Below are 21,726 nucleotides of genomic sequence, written 5' to 3' on the forward strand. Positions count from 1 at the left end.
CAGAAGTCAAAAGTGCAATTTTATGACTCAAAAACCTGCATTTGTAGCCACTGTCAATGTTAAAGCATAGATCGCATACCTCCTGCTTTAGAAACGTGTTTGGGAAGGCATTTGACTTACTGGCAACACAGGGAGCAGGGTTTTGAAAAACATTTTTTAAACGTTTACTTTGAGAAGATGGCTTCCATCCACTGGTTTAGCACCCTAAGTGTCCCCGACAGCCAGGAGCCCAGGCTCAGTCTTTTTCCCCCGTGTTAGTGGTAAGGACCCAAGTACTGGAGCCACCACTCACTCCCTCTCAGGGAGCAGCGTGAGACCCAGCCCTAGACGCTCATAACGAGGGTGTCCAAGCAGCATCTTAACCACTATGCGAAGGGCTCACTCCTAAAGTTAAATTTTTATAAGCTTTCTAATAACCTTGAAACCTACCCTCTATAGGTTTTACAACTTCATAAATTCTTCAGGAAAATATTTCCTTGACATTAAAGCATTTTTCTGACATTTGCTCATTGTATTAAAGTATTGGAAGGTTAATTTAAATCACAGGTGATTTAAATTAAACAGGTAATGAAAAGCATTTCTAATATTCACTAAAGCAAGTAGATTTCTAGCATCAGGCTCTGGGGGCATAATGTGAGGGCGGAGAGCCTGTGTCAGGTTGACAGTTTGAGTCTTGGTTTCTAGGCAATTTCCCTATGCAATTTTAACCTATATATTATCATGTTACAGAATCTGAGCAGGCTTATATCTTTTAAAGATATATAAAGTTTTACCCTACAGTTTTATTATTTTAGAAAGAAAATACACTGGTAGTATGAGTACTTTTTTTTTTTAAAGAATTTCCTTGCCTTTCTGAGAGCCTCCCCCCATCCCCCCGCCTTTAAAGATAAACCCTATCCTCCACAAACAGGTGACTGCTCTCAAAAACCAAGGAGGCAATATAGTTCCAGGTTCTAGTTTCTTGCCCATGTCAATGGACAGAGCATGGAGCTGTCCAAGGTTTTACTTCTTGCCCTTTGTCTTCCTGACCCCTATAGTCATCACACCAGGAGACAGCAGAGTAGAAAGAAAGCGCATAGACTAGGCAGAGCGGCTGGGTTTGAGTCCAGCACCAGCATTCTACAGCCGTAGGACTTCAGCCTCATCTGCCAATCCGAGGATAATAATTCCTAACTCCTAGATGATTTGTGAGGATTTGACTAGTTACTCTTCTCGAAAGTATTCATTACAGTGCCCGACAAACAACATTAGAAAGGAATCTGAGTTCCCTAATTTCTACCATAAAAGGATTTCAGACAAGCTGTTTTTCTTCTGAGCACTTTTGCCTGGGCAATTGTGAATACAGGATGCGGAACATAAGCAGGTGTAAAGATCGGACGCAGAACCAAGCCTTAGGGCGCTCAGTCCCGGCTGTGGGACACCTGCTACGTGATCAGACCTCTCTGAACTCAGTTTCCTCCTCTGTAAAACGAAGGGCTTACCCTCCAGCAAACAACCCCATGCTTTAGTATTCCGTGAATCACGTTCCCTGCTCTGCACTCAACCCACTGACTTGGCTTCCTTGTTTGTAAACTGGAAGAATACTATCTGGCATCTATCATCAGCCAGAGAGGATGGATCATACCCAGGGGTGGGCAGCGGAACGGGGCCACTGTCTAAGCGGCACCAGCGGAGCCAGGCCTGATGGATGCTCGGAACCCCGCTAGGGGTGACACTAGCGCTTCGTTCTGCAGAGCCTAAACCCTGCGGGACTCGCCCAGACGAGCTGTCACTGTGTGTTGCCGGAGCCCTCCGTTCTGTTGCGAGGACACAGAAACCCCCGCTCAAGGGCTTGCAGCTGCTAAGTGGCTGGGAGCCGGGTCGCCTAGGGGGGACCCTCTCCGCTGCAGGCCGGGACCCCCTCCCGCGCGTCTGCAGTGGGTGTCCCCGCGCCGCGCGCCCCTCCCGCCCGGCTGCCATAGAAACCGGCTCCGCGGTCCCGGCCCGCGTCCCCTCGCCTCCCTCTTTCCCCTCCCCCGGGCCAGCCCCAAGCTCCCGATTGGTCCTTCGGGAAACGCTGCGGGGCGCCTGGGTCCCCTCCGCCGACACCAGGCAGAGGCCGGCGGGCGGGGGTTGCCGGGCCGCGGGCGGTCGCATTGACCGCCCCTGACAGCTCCGGCGCCGGAGACACCCCGCGCACCGGGACCACCACGCACCGCCCGCGCCTGCCGCCGGGAGCGCCTGGCCGGGCACCGCGCGGCGCAGCCTGCGAGCCAGCGGCGCCACCAAGGTAAGCGCGGGGTCGTGGGGCGGCAGCCAGCACCGCCACCCGCCCGCCCTTCCTGGGCCAAGCTGCGGACCTGAGCGGCCGGGAGGAGGGCGTCTCCATCCCGCAGCCCGAGGGAGGGGGAAGAGGAGACCCAGACTGCGGCGTGGTGGGGTCAGGAGCAGATGAAGGGCGCCTTGATTTGCCCGCAGGGCCGGGGCGAGGGCGCGCTCGCGCGTGGGTGCCCAGGGCATGTGCGGCGCCCGTGTCCATGGGCGCGTGTGTGCCCCGTGTCCCCGTGTGCCCTGTGTGTGCGCGCCCACCCGTGAGCCCGGGAGAGCGGCTTAGCGCTGGACCGAGGCACCGGCACGGTCTGCAGGTTTGAGACAAGGGCTGAGACCTGGGCGACCTCCTCACCGGCGCTGGCCGCGGCTGCACCGGTAAGGGAGCGGGCGTCTCGCCGCTGCGGCCAGGGAAACGACACCGCCCGGCACACCCCGCAGCTGGACGCTCGCCGGGGCCGGGGGCTGCCGTGGGGAGTCCCTGCGAAGTGAGGAAGAGCCTCGTCTCTTCCTCCCAGAGGTCCCTCTAGGGATACGAAGAGCCCGAGGACTCGACCCCACCGGGAAAGGACCGCAACTGGGACTCCGAAATGCCGGTGCTGATGGGCTCCCCGGGGCCTGGTACACCCGAGCAGACGGCGAGGCCCAGGCACTAGAAGAAGGCGCTCCTGACTCTGCGGAGGACGGAGAAGACGCAGCCATCGGCACTTCGCCCCTTGGCTCCCCTGTTGGTTACTCCTGAGTTCAGCAGACAAGAGGGCTCTATGTTAGGACCGCCCTCCCCCACCCCGCTCCCCCTCCCGCTTCAGAATCAGAGCGAGTGAATCACATGCTGAGCTCTCGGCCGTGTAATTCAGACAACTTTGGAAATTAAACAAATTGCATTTGCCCTGGAGGCCACGGGAATCCGAAAGGGAAACAAACAAAACCACGAACAAAATATCTATTCCAAGTGGAAGTTTAAAACAAGTTTTGTTTATGGCAATTTTTTTTTTAAAAAAAGTTCGAGAAATATGTATCACACAAGCTTGCATCATCAGTATTCGATGTGATTCACAGAAGCGCTTCAAGAGATGGTCTCTGTGAGTGTTGCAAAACGCTCCTAATTTCAGTTGCCATGGTAACTGAAGAAGTCGCCCTGTGCTGTTGAGAGGCTGCCTGCCTGGAGCCAGGAGCTGTTCTGGAGGGCACTCCTCGTGTCCCCTCGTGTCACCATGGCAATCACCGAGCTTATAAAAAGATGCTTGTTCCTTTCCCCCTAAAGGACTCTTTTGAAGTCCCAAGGCTGGTTGTTGTTTTTAAATTTTATCTTTTCAGAGTTTTCCATCTGTGGAAAACAGTTCCCTCTCAGACAGACGAGAGTAAACACTAACCCCAGCTTTCTTTCCAGAGCTGACTGTGCTGTGGTGGACGTTCAAGGAGTCCTGGCCTTGGACCAGAGCTCCCTCTCCATTTAGCATTTACGTTTGGAATCCTAGCTCACTTTCTAATTAGTAGATGGGGAAGTGTGGGTGGGGGTCTTGGGAGAGATCGTTGAAGGAAAAGCTGAGCCCAGCCCTCCGTGGCCTGGAGTTTGGTGTGCTGCTGAATTTGTCTGGTAAAGCCATCATGGGTTTATTTTGGGCTTGACCACTGTTAAGTGGTCAGCCTGGAAAAATCTTCCAAGAGGCCTCCTTCTGTGTGAGAAAAAAATGCAGGGTGGATATTTGGTTTGAGGTGTGTTGTGTGTGTGTGTGTGTGTGTGTGTGTTGATAATTAAACTGCATTTAAAATAAAGGCAGGATTATATGAAAATCGAAATGCCCCAGTAGTAACTACACATAGACCATAGGGCCCTTTCTGTTCTTGGTTGGCCCCAGGTTTTTCATTAAGAAAGCTCAACTTGCAGCAAGCAGTGGTACCATTTCAAATATTTTCAATAGCAAGAGTTGATGTCTTTACAGCACCATGATTTTTTATGCCTCCATAATTCCTCAGTTTTGAATCCTGTAAATGAGTTTTACATGTTGATAGCTGTGGTTTTAAAATCTGAAAGCCCCCAGATTTTACATTTTTAAGAGAAGAAAAGCAAAGATTTTTGTCTTGACAATTTAGCATTTTCTCAGATTAGTGTTTCCATTTTCAGAAACTTAAAAATTGAAATGCAATTTTAAATCCAACTTTATTCTTTAAATCTGGTCACTGTGCTTCTCCAGGGATTATTAAAGAGCCTTACTTGATGGGCTGATTTTATTTTAGTTGTTAATAAATAGGTTGCTTATAAAATTGGTTCTGTGCTATATCCTGTCATTTCTTACTGTCATCCTCTAGAAAAAGTTCTTCAGTTGAAGTTAGAAATTTTAGAAGACAATGTGCTGATTACTTCTGAAGTAGTTCAAAAGCACAACTTGAATTCAGCACATCACATAGTCTTAGAGGGCTTACTCTCAAAAGTTTCAGGCTTATCTCAGCCATTACACAGCACACTGAGGAATAATGGCCACTTCGGTGGGCAAGGTGTGTGCCTAGGGTGAGTGATCGCAGCTCATCACCCAGCAAAGCAAGGGACAAAACTCTAAATCACTCGGCAGGTCTATAAATAGAAGGATCAGCCAAGCCTTAGAGAGAGCCAGAGACGAGAGACAGGGAGAGGATGGCAGGAAGAATTTAAGATCATACAGAAAAATCAAACCCGAAGAAAAAGAATCTCGACTGATTAAGGGAAAGGGAGTAAGAGAGAAAACATGGACTGCAAAGAGAATTGCCCGGAAGACCAGTTGCAGAAGAGGAAACTGAAAAGAACTTCACTTTTCCTCTTACAAGGATTTTCCAGTGAGCACTAGGGTCTCTATGGAGCAGAAACCTCTGACTTCCTCAGGGAACCCTTGGAAGGCCTGAGCTACAGATGGAAGTGTCCCTGGTTCATGCTCCAGGGACTCAAAAATCTATCGTGACTCATTTCTATTTCAAGACCCTAAAAGTACTGATGTTCTCCTAAGTTACTACTCTTCGCTTCATTTTATTTTTATTTATTTACTTATTTATTCGATGTATTTATTTATTTATTTGAAAGGCAGAGTTACAGAGAGGCAGAGGCAGAGAGAGAGAGAGAGGTCTTTCATCCACTGGTTCACTTCCCAGATGGCTGCAACAGCCAGAGCTATGCCGCTCCAAAGCCAGGAGCCAGGAGCTTCTTCCGAGTTTCCCACACGGGTGCGGGGGCCCAAGGACTTGGACCATCTTCTGCTGCTTTCCCAGGCCATAGCAGAGAGCTGGATCGGAAGTGGAGCAGCCAGGATTCGAACAGGCGCCCATATGGGATGCTGGCACTGCAGGCGGCGGCTTTACCTGCTGTGCCACAGCACAGGCCCCCCTTGGCTTCATTTTAATACTAAAATCTCCACCCTAGAAGGAGCTTAGGTCTTAGTACCATAACATGCGACCTATGTTAGAACATGTTTCTGAACTGTGTCTGTGTGAACTTATACCCACCCCGACATGCAATGGAAACAACTTCCCCTCTTTCATATTTATTTCCCCACACACTTCCCCTGCCCGTGGGAGTCATGGCTTTGGCAATTATTCCCCACGGACTCCAAATTTGTCACAAATAAATTACTTCCTGTGACAACTCCTTCAGGTGCATTTCTTGTACTTCACCAGGAAGCAGGCCCACAATTTTGGCTGGGTGACAGATCTACTGTAGCTGCCTGCTCCCCGCCCCGGTGGTGTGGGCTGAAGCCACTTTCCACCTCCACATCTGCTGCCCTGGCCGCCCAGCAAACCTCTCGTCCCGGTACTTAAAACCCTGCAAAGTTTTCAACAGTTTTGTTTGTTGGGATCATTTAGTTGAGGTGATTTGTAGACACACCAGATTGTATAATTGGAACTTACCTTTTTACTTTAAAATTTTGTCTAAATTGTGGTCAAAATAATACATTCATCTATGTTTTTAATTAGAGAAGATCAATTGATTATAACAAAAACAGAAGTCCCACTCCCCAGATACAACCACCTTCAGCTCTAACTGTCTCACCAATTACTCCCCTACTTCCAAATACTTGTTTGCTGAATCTTGATTTTTCCACTTGAGACAGAATCTACTGACATTATATGTGAATATATAACTCTCTTACTCTACCCTTCCATTTTTCTCCATTTCTGCAATACAGTCTGTGAAAGGGAATCAGCCAGTGAACTAGTAGCAAAAACTCCTTCGTTGTCAATGCCAAGCCAGAGGATGAGATGTTTCAGACGGAACTGTAGACAGAGCAGCCAAGTTCAGCTCATGGATGGTTCCCGGTAGAGAGGAACTGTTCTTGCTGGTGCGCAGCTGTTGTTTGACTAAGTCAGACTTTGTACAGCACTTACACAGAGCAGTTGGGGAGGAAGAGTTGTGCACTACACACGGAGGAGGAATAGCTGCGGGGGACAGGGCCTTGCACAGACCACAGTGGAAAATTCTCAGTCCCTCAGTGGCTCTCATAAATCACATCATAACTATAATTAAATCAATGCTGAGTTTACATTGTTATGAAAGTTATTGTTCACTGCAGATCCAAGTTGTAAACTGTGCTTTATTTCATCTTTGTCTTTCTTTGTACAATTTCTTGAGAGAAAAATAATTACTTTTTTTCATTTCCTCAATTTTTTGGAACCTATTGCTATACCTTTCCTAAATATTCCAGTGGCTCTGTGAAACACCTGTCCTTGGTGTTCTCCTCACAATGGACCCTACTGGACAATCATTAGTGCCTTCCAAACCCCTCCCCAGCACTCCACAGTGGAGTCCTCCATCCTTCAGTCAGAATCAGTTTCTACCCCTGATGCACGCTGACATTCTGAGATTTTCCTTCTGTGAGAATTTCCTATTATGATTTCCTGTTTGTTGTTGTTCACTCCTTCATTTTATACAGTACCTGCACTTGCACTGACAGTTTCTTTAAAAAAAAAAAGATTTATTTTTATTTATTTGAAAGGCAGAGTTACAGAGAGAGAGAGAGAGAGAGAGAGATCTTTCATCAGCTGGTTCACTCTTCAGATGGTCGCAATGGCCAAGGCTGGGCCAAATTGAAGCCAGGAGCCAAAAACAACTTCTTGGTCTCCCACATGTAGGGAGATCAAGAACTTGTGTAGGGCATAAAGAACTTGGGCCATCCACTGCTGCTTTCCCAGGCAGCAGGAAGCTGGATCGGAAGTGGAGCAGCCAGTCTGGGACTGGCTTTACCCACTATGCCTCTATGCCACAACACTGGCCCCTCTGATAGCGTCTATTTTTTTTTTAAGATTTATTTTATTTATTTGAAAGACAGAGTTACAGAGAGAGAGAGAGAGAGAGAGAGAGAGGTCTTTCATCCACTGGTTCACTCCCCCAAATGGCTGCAACGGCCAGACCTGAGCTGATCTGAAACCAGGAGCCAGGAACTTCTTCCAGGTCTCCCACATGGGTGCAGTGACCCAAGCACTTGGGCCATCTCCTACTGCTTTCCCAGGCCATGGCAGAGAGCTGGATTGGAAGTGAAGCAGCCGGGACTTGAACCAGTGCCCACATGGGATGCCAGCACTGCAGGCGGCGGCTTCAACCTGCTGCACCGGCCCCTGATAGCTTAAGAAAGCATGATGGCAGGCAGGTGCTGGGCAGCAGTTGAGATGCTGCATCCTCCAATTCTGAAACATCTTTCTGCTGGCAGCCACCTTCCCCGGCATCAGATGAAGGCTCAAGTACCCGGGTCCCTGCTGTCCATGTGGGAGACCCAGACTGAGTTCCAGGCTCCTTGCTGCAGGAATCTGGAGTGTGAACCAGCAGATGGAAGATCTCTGCCAGTCTCTCTGTCTCTCTGCCTTTCAAATAAAATGAAAATAAATAAAAAGTCTTTAAAAAGGGTATGGAAAGTAAATTTTGAGACCTTGTGTACCTAAAAATGTCCTTATTGTAGTCACACTCTCCCACTTAATTGATACTTTGCCTGGGTGTAGAATCTAGGTTGGAAATTAATTCCTATAAACTTTTGAAGACATTGATTCATTGTTTTCTAGCTTCCAGTGTTACTGAAAAGTTCAATCCCATTCTGATTCTTTACTCTTTGTATAAAATCTATTTTTTGTCTCTAAAACATGTAAGCATTTCTCATTGTTTTATGAAAGTTCACTGAAGTAGGGATTCACTTTGTACAGATTATGTTCATCTACCTAGTGGGCCCTTCAACCTGAAAACTCATGTCCTTTACTTCTGGAGAATTATGAATGGGCATATTTAGAAAGTCACTTTTCCATGTCATGTATTTTTTGTTTTAAGGATTTATTTATTTATTTGAAAGAGAGGCAGAGGCAGAGAGAGAGAGAGAGAGGTCTTCCATCCGCTGGTTCACTCCCCAGATAGCTGTAATGCCTGGAGCTGCACCAATCCGAAGCCAGGAGCCAGGAGCTTCTTCTGGGTCTCCCACATGGGTGGAGGTGTCCAAGGACTTGGACCATCTTCTACTGCTTTCCCAGGCTATAGCAGAGAGCTGGATGAGAAGCAGAGCAGCCAGGGCTCAAACCAGTGTCCATATGAGATGGCGACACTGCAGGTGGTGGCTTTACCCGCTAGACCAGAGCGCCAGCCCCTCTACGTATTGATTGCTGTTGATTGCATCAGTTGAATACTTTGAAGTTTGAATGTCTCAGTTAATGCCCTTTGAAATCATGCCAGCTACCAGGCCATTTTCCAGGTTCGGCATATGTACCTCTTGGCTGGGAAGCCAGTTCTTCTTCCATTCCCCCTGGGCATGGGATGGATGTAAAGAGAGGTCCTCCCATCATGTATGGGAAAAGCTCCTCCCTAGAGCAAGACAGGTCCTAGCTTTCTCTTTACATTAAAAGCATCTGGAATGGTGCCCAAAAGGCGTGGGCCACAACAGAATGAGGGAAAACTCGTGTGGAAAGATGATGGAAGAGTGCAGGCAGGTGTGAGCAAGAATGAGAGAGAATGGAATTTTGATTTTTCTCACCACATTTTTTTTCTCATTCATATAGGAATCATACCTTTGGCCTTCCTAAGAGTTTTAATACTTAGTGCATTTGCTTTATGGTGCATGTTAGCTTTAACATATAAAATGCAAAGACAACGAATTTGCTTTAGATGAATCTATAATCTGATAGTCAAACCTAAAATGATGACACATTTTTCATGCCAGCAATTGGTGTTCTGTAGAGTAAATCTTTCTCTGGAATAGAAGTTTGCTCACCCCCTGTTCTATAGTTAAGATAAGAAATCCAAAGACGTCAAGTACAGGTCACACTGCTTCTCAAAGGAACACCATCCTCACTCGTTTCGAAGCTTTTATCTTTCTCCTCTCCCCTCTCTCTTTGACTACCATGTGTCACATTTCTTCTCTTTTTAAAAATCCTTTTTTATTTATTATAAGAATGTCTTTAGGTGCTAGCATTGTTGTGTAGTGGGTTAAGCTGCCACCTGCGATGCCAGTATCCCATATGGGAGCCAGTTCATATCCTGGCTGCTTCCCTTCTGATCCAGCTCCCTGCTAATGTGCCTGGGAAAGCAGTGGAGGATGGCCCAAGTGCTTGGGCCCCTGCACCTACATGGGAGATCTGGAAGAAGATTCTGGCTCCAGGCTTTGGCCTGGCTCAGCCCTGGCTATTGCTGCCACTTAGGGAGTGAACCAGTAGATGGAAGATTTCTCTCTCTGTCTCTCCCTCTATCTCTGTAACTCTGTCTTTCAAGTAAATCAATAAATATTTTTAAAAAGAATGTCTTTATTATCAAACATTATATGTATATTATACATAATACAAAACATATTCCAGGGGCCAGCGCTGTGGTGTGCTGGGTAAGGTTGCCACCTGCAGTGCCAGCAACCTATATAGGTGCTGGTTTGAGACCTGGCTGCTCGATTTCTGATCCAGCTCTCTGCAAAGGCCCAGGAAAGCAGTAGAAGATGGCCCAAATCCTTGGGCCCCCACACCCATGTGGGAGACCCAGAAGAACCTCCTGACTCCTGGCTTTGGGTCCACGCAGCTCCAGCCATTACGGCAATCTTGGGAGTGAACCAGAGGGTGGAAGACCCTCTCTCTCTCTGCCTCTGCCTCTCTGTAACTCTGCCTTTCAAATAAATCTAAAAAAAAAAAAAAAAAAAAGACATTACAGAGGCAGCAAGCAGCAGTGGTCAAACCTTAATTATGGAACCAGATTTTTAGTTTTTTTTTGTCAACTTCTCATTGCTTTAAAATACGTGAGAGGAGCTTTTTGGGAGAGAAAAGATTTATTCTGGCTTAGACTTTGGGGGTTCGCAGTTCAGGATCAGGCAGACCCATTACAGTGGTGTTGCTGGGGGCTAGCAATGGCAGAGCAGGTGCCCGGGAAGCAGAGAGAAGATAGATAGAACTTGGCCTAAATAACCAGCACTCTTGCAGCAACCACCTTGGGGCAGCAAGCCCCAAACAACCTAAAGCTCTCCTAGTGGGCTCACCTCCCGCTCCCATAGTTAGATCCAGTCTGCTTCTTAGTGCACCAACCATTAGCATTAAGACTGTGGGATTTAAATGTCTGCATGCATTTATGGAGCATAACACTAGGTCAAGCCCTGGCTGTGTGGCACAACCACTATGTGTGATCTTGGCAGGTGATTTGACTTCTTTGTGCCTCAACTTTCTTGGGCATAATAATAGAATCTACCTTAGAGAATGTTGTAAGAATTTAATTTTTATTTCTGTAGAGCTCTTAAAATCCAATAAATGTCATTCTTCCTCATATTATCGTCAAAAATGGAGAAACTAATAATAAAATGAAAGAAATGGTCATCTAATCTCCTTTATAATCCTAGTCAAAGAGGTTACATGGTTAACATTGCGAAACATTATTTGTTTAGTAAAAACAAAGTGAAAATTTTGGAATAATGTACTTACTGCCTTATTATTGCTTTTCCCACGTAGCTCTGTATTTTCAGGTTTATCTTTCATGATATTGAACAGTCAGTGTTCTTCTGTAGGGTGTATTTGTTTTCTGGATTAATCCCAACTGAGAACTCACAAACCAGGTTCGGCATATGTACCCCTTGGCTGGGAAGCCAGTTCTTCCATTCCCCCTGGGCGTGGGATGGATGTAGAGAGAGGTCCTCCCATCATGTATGGGAAAAGCTCCTCCCTAGAGCAAGACAGGTCCTAGCTTTCTCTTTACATTAAAAGCATCTGGAATGGTGCCCAAAAGGCCACAACAGAATGAGGGAATACTCGTGTGGAAAGATGATGGAAGAGTGCAGGCAGGTGTGAGCAAGAATGAGAGAGAATGGAAGAAGTGGGACATGACTCAGTGGGTCCACCAGGCCTGGGATGGGAATCGCCCCACCCACAGGGAAGAGGCTTTTCCTTGGAACCTCAGAGACTGGGGGGCTGGGACGCCAGTGAGAAGGCTCCTGGGCGCAAGCCCCTCCGGGGAGCTCCGGCTGCTTTGGTCTGCCCAGGCTCCTCTGGCGAGAGCTGACCCAGTTTTAGTCTCCCACAGTGCATGACAGTCACCACCCTGCTTCACTCACACAGGACATATGTGGCCAGAAATAGCCACTTAGCAGCATGTTCAGGGTTTTAAAATTAAGCCTCGAACAGCCCTAGTGAAGATGTGTGCCACTCGAAGGCACAGCACGGAGCATGGGACAAATTCGTGGCAGTGGGCTCATGTTCGGCCACGCTGCACATGTTGCAGAAGTAAGCAGCTTCCTGGGAGACTGAGAAGCTCTTAGGAGGAGTGTGGGCCAGTGGCCAGCTTTGGGCTGAGAGAGTCGGAGGTGAAGAGAAACATTTCTGCCTGGCCTGGGCTCAGACTCCCTTGAGGCACTGTCTACATACAGCCTATCACGCCCATGTGCGAACAACTCTGAAACCACTATCTGCCAAGACAAGTCAAAATTTGCTAATGTTCTGAAATGTCCAAGCTGGTTAACATCTATTTAAAAAAAGAACCAAAAACAAATAAACAAACAAACAAACAAAACAAAACATGGACATATCATGTTTTGTTGCCTTTTTTTTTTAAGTTGTAATATTGCAGAGCTAAGTCAGTACCCTTGGCCTCACCAGTGTGTCTCACTGCTAGAATGTTCAGTGAGAGTTGTAAATCGGTGACTCAAACCTTCTAATTCCTTGCTGGATTAACTGGTGAACATTGTTCGTTGGAACAGAGTATAAGAGGCAAATGCAGAAAAGGTGGCAGGTGGTATGGTGCAGTAGGTTAAGCCTGCATCTCATAGTGAGTGCCAGTTTGAGTCCCGGTTATTCTACTTCCCTCCCAGCTCCTGGCTAAAGCATCCAAGAAGGCGACAAATGATTTCCCAAAGACTTGGCCTCCCACAGAGATGCAGATGGAATTCTGGGCCCCTGGTTTCAGCCTAGCCCAGCCCTGGCTGTGGGAGGCATTTGGGGAGTGAGCCAGTGAATGGAAGACTCTCTCTCTCACTCTCTCTCTCTCTCTCTCTCTCTCTCTCTCTCCTCTCTGTCTGCCTTTCAAATAAATATATTTTTTTAAATGCTTGATTGATGGAATATCTGTCTCTCCCTCTATCTCTGGCTCTGTCTTTCAAATAAATAAATAATTCTTTTTTGAAAAAAAGACTTGTTTTAACAAAGAAAATTACTGTAAACTAACTGGAATAAAACAGTAATAGCTAATCTAATTTAGGATTGCTTTTGGCTGAGAGTAACAAAATAATTTTCTGCTTTAGTTAAAAGTTAATTTTCCTTGCAGAAGAAGGATAGGTGATAGTTTTGCTTTAGCTGCCGTCAGAGACACAATTTGTGCATCTTTCTGTTCTGCTACCTTTCCTCTGTCCTCGTACTTACCTCTTCATGGGCTTTAGTTGGCTGCTGCCTCTCCAGCCGGCTTCACACAGGAAGAGAGGGAAAGGACGGCGCTAGCCACAGCTGTCCCCTTTAACAGAAGGGCATGTGGAATCAGAAACCCTCCCCAGGCCCCCCTGGCCAGTGTGTCTCATGGCCATCCCAACTGGGAGGGAGAACAGGGAGTTGCCTTTTCTTTTATAACTGAAGAAGACGAGGAAAAGAGAAGGGAGTTAGTGAAGATGTCGAGTGAGCTGATCTACACAATGCCAGCCACCCTATTACTTACTGATGGGGCACCCGTGGGTCCCTGTTATCAGGGCAGCCCTGGTTTACACCTGTTGTCCCGGAGTGATTACTCACAGCACACCATTCTACCCTTAAAAGTGTCTTGGCTTGAATAGTGTGGAATTGAGCCCTTGCTGTTTATTGCTGGCTCTCATTAAATAGTGGTTATTAATAAGACATACAGGGGCCGGTGCTGTGGCGTAGTGGGTAAAGCCACCTGCAGTGCCCAAGTCCTTGGGCCCCTGCACCCACATGGGAGACCCGGAAGAAGCTCCTGGCTCCTGGCTTCGGATCAGCCCAGCTCCAGCCGGTGCAGCCAGCTGGGGATTGAACAAGCAGATGGAAGACCTCTCTCTCTGCCTCTCCTTTTCTCTCTGTGTAACTCTGACTTTCAAACACATAAATAAATCTTAAATAAAAAAAGAAAGACATACAGAACCCAATTATAAGATAAATGACAAGCCACGTTCCTGTGTGGTGAAAGCCAGCGTGGTGCAGGCAGGAGGTGTGCAAAGTGTCCAAAGGAGAGAAGTGTATGTGAACTGACACATGGGTTGGGATGAGCTGGTCTGGATGGACACAAAGTACAGGGAGAGCTGTAACACCAAAAGGATGAGAAATAAGTGGACTGAGCACATTTGACAGCTGGAAATGTACACAAAACTTATCACAGGGGCAGGTGCTGTTGCACATTGGTTAAGCTGCTACTTGGGATGTCCGTACTCCATATTGGAGTGTTTAGGATCAAATCTGACCGCTGCTTTCTGATCCAGCTTTTAGCTAATGTGCAGCCAGAGAGGCAGCAGATGATGGTTCAAGTCGTTGAATCCCTGCCACCCATGTGAGACACCGAGATACAGTTTCTGGCTCCTGGATTTGGCCTGGTCCAGTCCCAGCTGTTGTGGGTATTCGGGGAGTGAACCAGCAGATGTAAGATCTCTGTCTCTGTCTCTCTCTGTTGCTCTATCTTTCAAATAAATAAAAGTGAATAAATACACATTTTTTTAAGACTTGAGACCAGGTGCTGCAGCATAGTGGGTAAAATCACCACCTGCAATGGGTGTTGGTTTGAGACCCAGCTGCTCCGCTTCCGATCTGGCTCCGGCTAAAAGAAAAGCAAGGGAAGACACCTCAAGTGACTGGGCCCTGCCACCTGAGTGGGAGATCCGGAAGGAGCTCCTAGATCCTGGTAGCAGACTGGCCCAGCTCTAGCCGTGGCAACCATCTGGGCAGTGAACCAGCAGGTGGAAGGTCTCTTTCTGCCTCTCCCTCTCTGTCTGTAACTCTGCCAATCAAATAAATGAACAAATCTTTTTTTAAAAAAAATCACAAAAATTCTACATGTGAGAAGAAAAATATTTTCCTAAATTATCCATGAAGAGCACACAGTAAAGTGTGGCCTTGAAATAATTAGTAATGAAGTCCTCTGTGATGGAGTGAGAATGTCTGCGTCCTCCAAATCTTTATAGCTGCTTTTTTATTTTAACTTCAGCTTGGCTTTTTGATCTCCCCAGATTGTTTTAGATGCGTTCATTCTGTTGGGGTGGTTGGTGGACTGATGGGGTGAGAAGAGGCAAATGAGGAAATGTGATTCTTGTCTTATCCCTGCCACTAGCTAGTAAATAGCTTTACCTCTGCATCGATTACTTCAATACAAAATGGACTAAATCATCCTGTAAGCCCCTCTGCTGTATTCCTTCGGTTGTCAAGGGAACCATGAATCTGCCAATCTGTTCAGAGCCTCAGATTAATTTGACTTAGGGAAGTGTTGAGGGGCTGGCGCCGTGGCTCACTAGGCTAATCCTCCGCCTTGCGGCGCCAGCACACCAGGTTCTAGTCCCAGTCGGGGCGCCGGATTCTGTCCTGGTTGTCCTTCTTCCAGGCCAGCTTTCTGCTGTGGCCTGGGAGTGCAGTGGAGGATGGCCCAAGTGCTTGGGCCCTGCACCCGCCTGGAAGACCAGGAGAAGTACCTGGCTCCTGCCATCGGATCAGCGTGGCGCGCTGGCCGTGGCGGCCATTGGAGGGTGAACCAACGGCAAAGGAAGACCTTTCTCTCTGTCTCTCTCTCTCACTGTCCACTCTGCTCCACTCTGCCTGTCAAAAAAAAAAAAAAAAAAAAAAAAAAAAAAAAAGAAGAAGAAGAAGAAGAAGAAGTAAGACTGCAAGGGCTGGTGTTGTGGCATAGCGGGTAAAGCCACCAACTGCAATGCCTGCATCCCATATGGACGCTGGTTCGAGAACTGGCTGCTCCACTTCTGATCCAGCTCCCTGCTAATATGCCTGGGGAAGCAGCAGAAGATGGCCCAGGTGCTTGGGCCCCTGTACCCAGGTGGGAGACCTAGAAGAAGCTCCTGGCTCCTGACTTCGCCCAACCCAACCGCCTGTCATTGCAGCCATTCGGGGAGGGTAGACCTCTATCTCTCTCTTGTCTCCCTCTCTCTGTAACTCTGTCTTTCAAATAAATAAATCTTAAAAAAAATAAATAAATAAGAAGAAAAAGAAATAAGACTGCAGGGGAAAACTGAGATGAGACCATGAAGTGCCTAAAGTCCAGCTAAACACACTGCTATTTATTTATTTATTTAGGCAGAGGGAAGGCATTTCCCAAGCAGTGTGGAAGGAAGGTCAGTGTGAAGAAAATGGTGTGCCAGATGGGTAGAAGAGAAAAAAGAATGACAAGGAAGAACCTCTCCCTCCACCGTCACCCCTCGCCAACACACACACACCAGGTTCTGAGCTCTTGTGCAATGTCCGATGACCTAACTACGTACCTGGCCCAAAGAGCAGAGTCTTGGTCTCCAGAGAGCCAAGGCCCAGGCTTAGCTCCCCTTGCAGGGCTCCTGTCCTGAGATGTTCTAATCACCTTACAGGGCTAATCAGCTTGACACAGCCGATTGCTGTTTCTTTAATATCACCCCTCCACCCTCATTTTGTCCTCACTTGAATGATTCTGGTGGCCTGTAGTTTTCCTTCTGCCATCTCCAGCTCACCCCTACCCCACAACTCCTGTACAACTTAAAAGCTCCCTTCAGTTCCCCAGGACAGCAGTTCCTGGCATTGTAGAATTGAATTCTTACTATCGCTGTTAACATTTTATTAGGTCTATGGTAATAAATGCACTAACCTATTGTGTTTGTTTAGTGGATCATGGTGACATTACCAGAGCTGATCTCAACTTTCCATAAAAATCCACCTTTCCTAACAGACAATCCCAATGTTTTGCAACCTTATTTCCACAACACTTTTATTTTTGAAATGAAAGATTTAGAATCTAGATAATCTGCGTGTTCAGTCATCCCAACCTGTGTTTGTTCAGATTTTCCTTTGGGAAACAGTGCTACCAGATATCACAGGGCCACTCTCGGGTGTATTCAGGCCAGGGATATTGATGTTTAAATTGTCTATTGAGAAGGTCATTATGGACTGAAGTCCTCAAGGTACCGAGTGATACCACCTGGACCTGTTCCAGGATCCTGCCTGCAAGTGCTCACAGTGTGGTTTAGCATCCACGGGTAAAGGCAGGTGTTTTGGCACAGCAGGTTAAGAAGCCTCTAGGGACACCCACATTCCATATGGGAATGGCAGTTTGAGTCTTGGCTATTCCACTTCCGGTCCAGCTTCTTGCTAATGTATCCTGGGAGGCTTGGTGCCCTGCATCTCAAATGGGAGACCTGAATGGAAGTTCCCAGCTCCTTGCGTTGACCAGGCCCACCCTTGGCTATTGCAGGATCTGGGCATTGAATCAATGGGAGGGAATCTTTCTCTCTCTCCGCCCCCCTCTCTAGTGCTCTATCTTTCAAGTAAATGAAAATAAACTTTTTTAAAAGATTTAAATATTTTTTTTAAAAGTCAGAGTTACACAGAGAAAGAAGAAGAGGGAGAGAGAGAGAGGGTCTTCCCCAGTTGGCCGCAACGGCCAGAGCTGGCCCGGCCCTTGTTTTTGTTTTTTAAAGATTTATTTATGAGACCGGTGCTATAGCATAGTGGGTAAAGCTGCTGCTTGCAGTGCCGGCATCCCATATGGGTGCCGGTTCAATTCCCAGCTGTTCCACTTCTGATCCAGCTCTCTGCTATGGCCTGGGAAAGCAGTGGAAGATGGCCCAAGTGCTTGGGCCCCTGCATCTGCATGGAAGACCCTGAAGAAGCTCCTGGCTCCTGGCTCTTGGCTCCTGGTTTCAGATCGGCACAATTCCCCACCATTGTGGCCAATTGAGGAGTGAACCAGCAGATGGAAGACTTCGCTTTCTCTGCCTCTCTTTCTCTGTAAATCTGACTTTCAAATGAAATAAATACATCTTAAAAAATAATAAAGATTTATTTACTTATTTGAAAGTCAAAGCTCCAGAGAGAGAGGGAGAGACGGAGAAAGAGAAAGAGAAAGAGAGAGATCTTCCATCCACTGGTTCACTCTCCATATGACCACAACAGCCAGGGCCGGGGCATGCCAAAAGTAGGAGCCAGGAACTTCATCCAAGTCACCCACATGGGTGGCAGGTGCCCAAAAACTTGAGCCATCTTCCACGTGTTTCCCAGGCCATTAGTAAGGAACTGGATCGCAAGTGAAGCAGCTGGGACATGAACTGGCGCCCATATGGGATGCTGGCATCACAGGCAGCTGTTTACCAGCTACGTCACAACACTGGTCCTCATTTGTTTTATGATGTCTTTCTCAGGTAGATTTTGATCTCGCCAACTTTCCACTTACAGAAGACAGAAACATCTGCTGAGCACTTCCTGCTCCGGCTGACTGACAGGAACATCCAATAAGATCCCTCTTCCCTAATTGTCTCGATGTATCTCTGCCAACTCCTTTGTTAGGTTTATTCGTAGGTAATTTATGAATTTTGTTGCTATTAGCGTGATGGAACATGTTTCATTACTGCATTTCCTTATTACCAGATTATTATTTTGAACTAAGGTGTTGCAGAAAATTGGCACATTACTCTTGTCTTCAGCAGCACTTACTGAACTTACTTACTAGTACATAATGGTTTATGAATCTCCAGGATTTTCTATGTTCAGAATCCTTGTCTGCAAATGAAAGCAATATTATTTCTTCCTTTTCGATAATTAGTTCTTGTCTTCTTTTATTGGCTAGAGGCTTCAATGAATGTTGAATAGAAATGGTATTGGAAGGCATCTTGGTCTTCTTGACTTTGTGGAGAATGCTTCTGGTATTTCATCATTTGAAATAAAGGTTTTGGCAGACAGTCTTAACCAGGTTGGCCAACTCCCCTGCCTCCCATACCTAATTTGCTAATATTTTTATTCATAAATAGTGTGCAGTTTTATCAAATGTTTTTCTGCATCTGCTCAGGTGACATTTTGGGATTTTTTTTTTCCTTTAAACAACTTAAGTGTTGAGCCAAATTCACACACCTTCTATTGTTAAGCTAGGCACGTATTCCTGGGAGAAGCCTTACTTAGTCACACTTTTCCAATATACTTGTGAGTTTGATTTAGTACTATTTTATTTTAAATTTTTGGTATCTATGTTGATGAAGTGTGTAATTTTTGCTTTCTTGTATGGTCTGCTAAACTTTCAACAGATATTCTGTTCCAAGATGGCCTGAATTTTGATTTTAGCATAGATGTAGCTTGTTTCTTCTATGATACAAATATACTGAAAATTGTTACATATGTATTTACTTATTTATTTATTTATTTATTTATTTTTAAAGATTTATTTGTTTGAAAAGCACAGAGGCAGAGAGAGAGAGAAAGAGAGATCTTCCATCCGCTGGTTCACTCCCCAGATGGCCACAGCGGCTGAAGCTGGGCCCATCCAAAGCCAGGAGCCAAGAGCTTCTTCCAGGTCTCCCACATGGGTGCAAGGTCCCAAGCACTTGGGCCATCTTCCACCGCTTTCCCAGGCCATAGCAGGGAGTTGAATCAGAAGTGGACAGCCAGGACTTGAACCAGTGCCCATACGGGAAGCTGGCACTGCAGGTGGCAGCTTTACCTGCTACACCACCATGCCAACCCCATGTATTTATTTATTATACACTTATTACTTTGTACTTTATTTGTAACCTCCATTGAGACATTTAGTAATAATGATAATCATTACTAGGTGGACTTGAGCTATAAAGATTGCTTCCCACTCCCATAATGTTGTCTGAAATTTTATCAAGTCACCTTGGATACTTGCAGTGGGCATAGCAACTCCATTACAAAGTTAGGAATAAAGGGTAATTTAATTGGCATATTTACTATTACAGATGTATGTCATCAGTCCCAATGATCTATTTAAAAAAAAAAAAAAAACAAGCATGAAAAGAATTTTCTGGGCTGGCTTGGTGGCGTAGACGGTTAAACCCCTGCCTGCAGTGCGGGCATCCCATAGGGGCACCACTTCAAATCCTGGCTGCTCCACTCCCTGTCCAGCTCTCTGCTGTGTCCTGGGAAAGCAGTGGAGGATAGCCCAAGTCTTGGGGCCCCTGCACCCATGTGGGAGACCTGGAGGAATCTCCTGACTCCTGGTTTCGGATCAGCTCAGCTCTGGTCATTGTGGCCAATTGAGGAGTGAATCAGTGGATGGAGGACTTTCTCTCTCTCTCTCTCTCTCTCTCTCTGTGCCTTTCCTCTCTCTCTGTGTAATTCTGACATTCAAGTAAATAAATAAATCTTTAAAAAAAAAAAAAAAAAAGAATTTTCCTTGCTGATTCTCCTGCCTGTCCTGGCTTATATAGCTGATTCATGCCCTGGCCACACTGAAACCAGACTTCATGGTGGTGGCCTATTCCTTACGTTCCACTGTACTGCAGATGGAGGCAGCCAGAGGGATGATCACAAGGACCTGCACCCCCCCCCCCAGCCCTGTCACTCACTGGTTCTCTGATTGGACAAATTCCTCAAGCTCTCTAAACTTTAATTATTCCATCAGCCCATTGGAAATTTAATTTTTTAAATTATTTTTATTTTTTAAAGATTTATTTTATTTATTTGAAAGCCAGAGTTACAGAGAGAAACAAAGAAAGTGAGAGCGAGAGCGAGAGAGAGTACTTTCATCCACTGGTTCACTACCAAATGGCCGTGATGGCTAGGCCTGGGCCAGACAGAAGCTAGGAGCCAGGAGCTTCTGCCAGGTCTGCACACAGGTACAGGGACCCAAGGACTTGGGCCAGCCTCTGCTGCTTTCCCAGGAGCATTAGCAGAGAGCTGGGCTGGAACTGGAGCGGCCAGGACTCAAACAAGTGCTCAAATGAGATTTCAGTGTAGAAGGCAGCAGCTTTTCCTGCTAAACCACAGTGCCAGCACCCTCACCCCACACTGGAAATTTTACTCTCTGTCTTACAGAGTTTGTTATAATGGTCAGTGTTGGTATATACTAAACACTTAATAGAAGTAGCTTTTAGTCCACTGTCACTGGTATACTGAATATAATGCTATCGATGCAACTCTAACACCAAGTGAAAGAATGACCACTTGCAAATGTCCTTCAAAAGGTGCTATTAATTGTGTCTTACAGCACCATTCATATGTAAAGCTTTAATTCTTTTGTTTATTTTTGCTACTATTTATTTAGCACCTATCATGTCCTGGGTTGCACTAAATGCCAGGAAGTCATAAGGACGGGAAAATGAATGATCAGAGGAAGGTCAGTTTTAGAGGCTGAAGGTAACCCATATCATCAAGGTATGCGTGGAGTTCAAAGGATGGAGCAATGCACTGTGGGTGAGTGGAGAACACACCAAGAAAGGTTTATTTGGGGCCAGTTTTGAAGGCTGACTAAGAAAAGAAAAGTTTGGGGCCGGCACTGTGGCGCAGCAGGTTAAAGCCTTGGCCTGAAGCGCTGGCATCCCACATGGGCACGGGTTCTAGTCCCAGCTGCTCCTCTTCTGATCCAGCTCTCTGCTATGGCCTGGGAAAGCAGTAGAAGACGGCCCAAGTCCTTGGGCCCCTGCACCCATGTGGGAGACCCGGAAGAAGTTCCTGACTCCTGGCTTTGGCCGTTGCGGCCATCGGGGGAGTGAACCAGCGGATGGAAGACCTCTCTCTCTGTCTCTACCTCTCTCTGTAACTCTGTCTTTCAAATAAATAAAATAAATCTTTAAAAAAAGGAGAAGAGAAAAAAAAAAGAAAAAGTTTGTTTCAGGTAGGGAAAACCGGATATGTAATGCTAGCTAGGTCTGAAAGGACATTGTGCTATGGGCAAGGTGAAACTTCAGGGATACATTGCATAATGCAGATCTCAGAACTTTTCTTCAGAGCTTGATATTTGCTGTGAGTGTTTGATCTTTGGGGAAGAGAAACGAGGCATGCCTTGGAATCCCAGGTAAACACTGACCTTCCAGTGTGCAGGCAGTGAGGATTGATTCACTG

At 46.5% G+C, this 21,726-nt stretch overlaps 1 protein-coding gene across 1 annotated transcript in view; it reads left to right on the plus strand.

Moving 5' to 3' along the window:
• The first annotated feature begins 1,944 nt into the window (after positions 1 to 1,944).
• NIM1K (NIM1 serine/threonine protein kinase) overlaps positions 1,945 to 21,726 on the plus strand; it is a 72,590-nt gene continuing 52,808 nt past the window's right edge. The window contains exon 1 of the mRNA XM_002714012.4: positions 1,945 to 2,269. The gene's annotated coding sequence lies outside the window, so the exon portion shown is untranslated. The remainder of the gene's footprint in view (positions 2,270 to 21,726) is intronic.

Source organism: Oryctolagus cuniculus, chromosome 14 (genome assembly GCF_964237555.1).
Source record: "Oryctolagus cuniculus chromosome 14, mOryCun1.1, whole genome shotgun sequence".
Lineage (NCBI taxonomy): Eukaryota > Metazoa > Chordata > Mammalia > Lagomorpha > Leporidae > Oryctolagus > Oryctolagus cuniculus.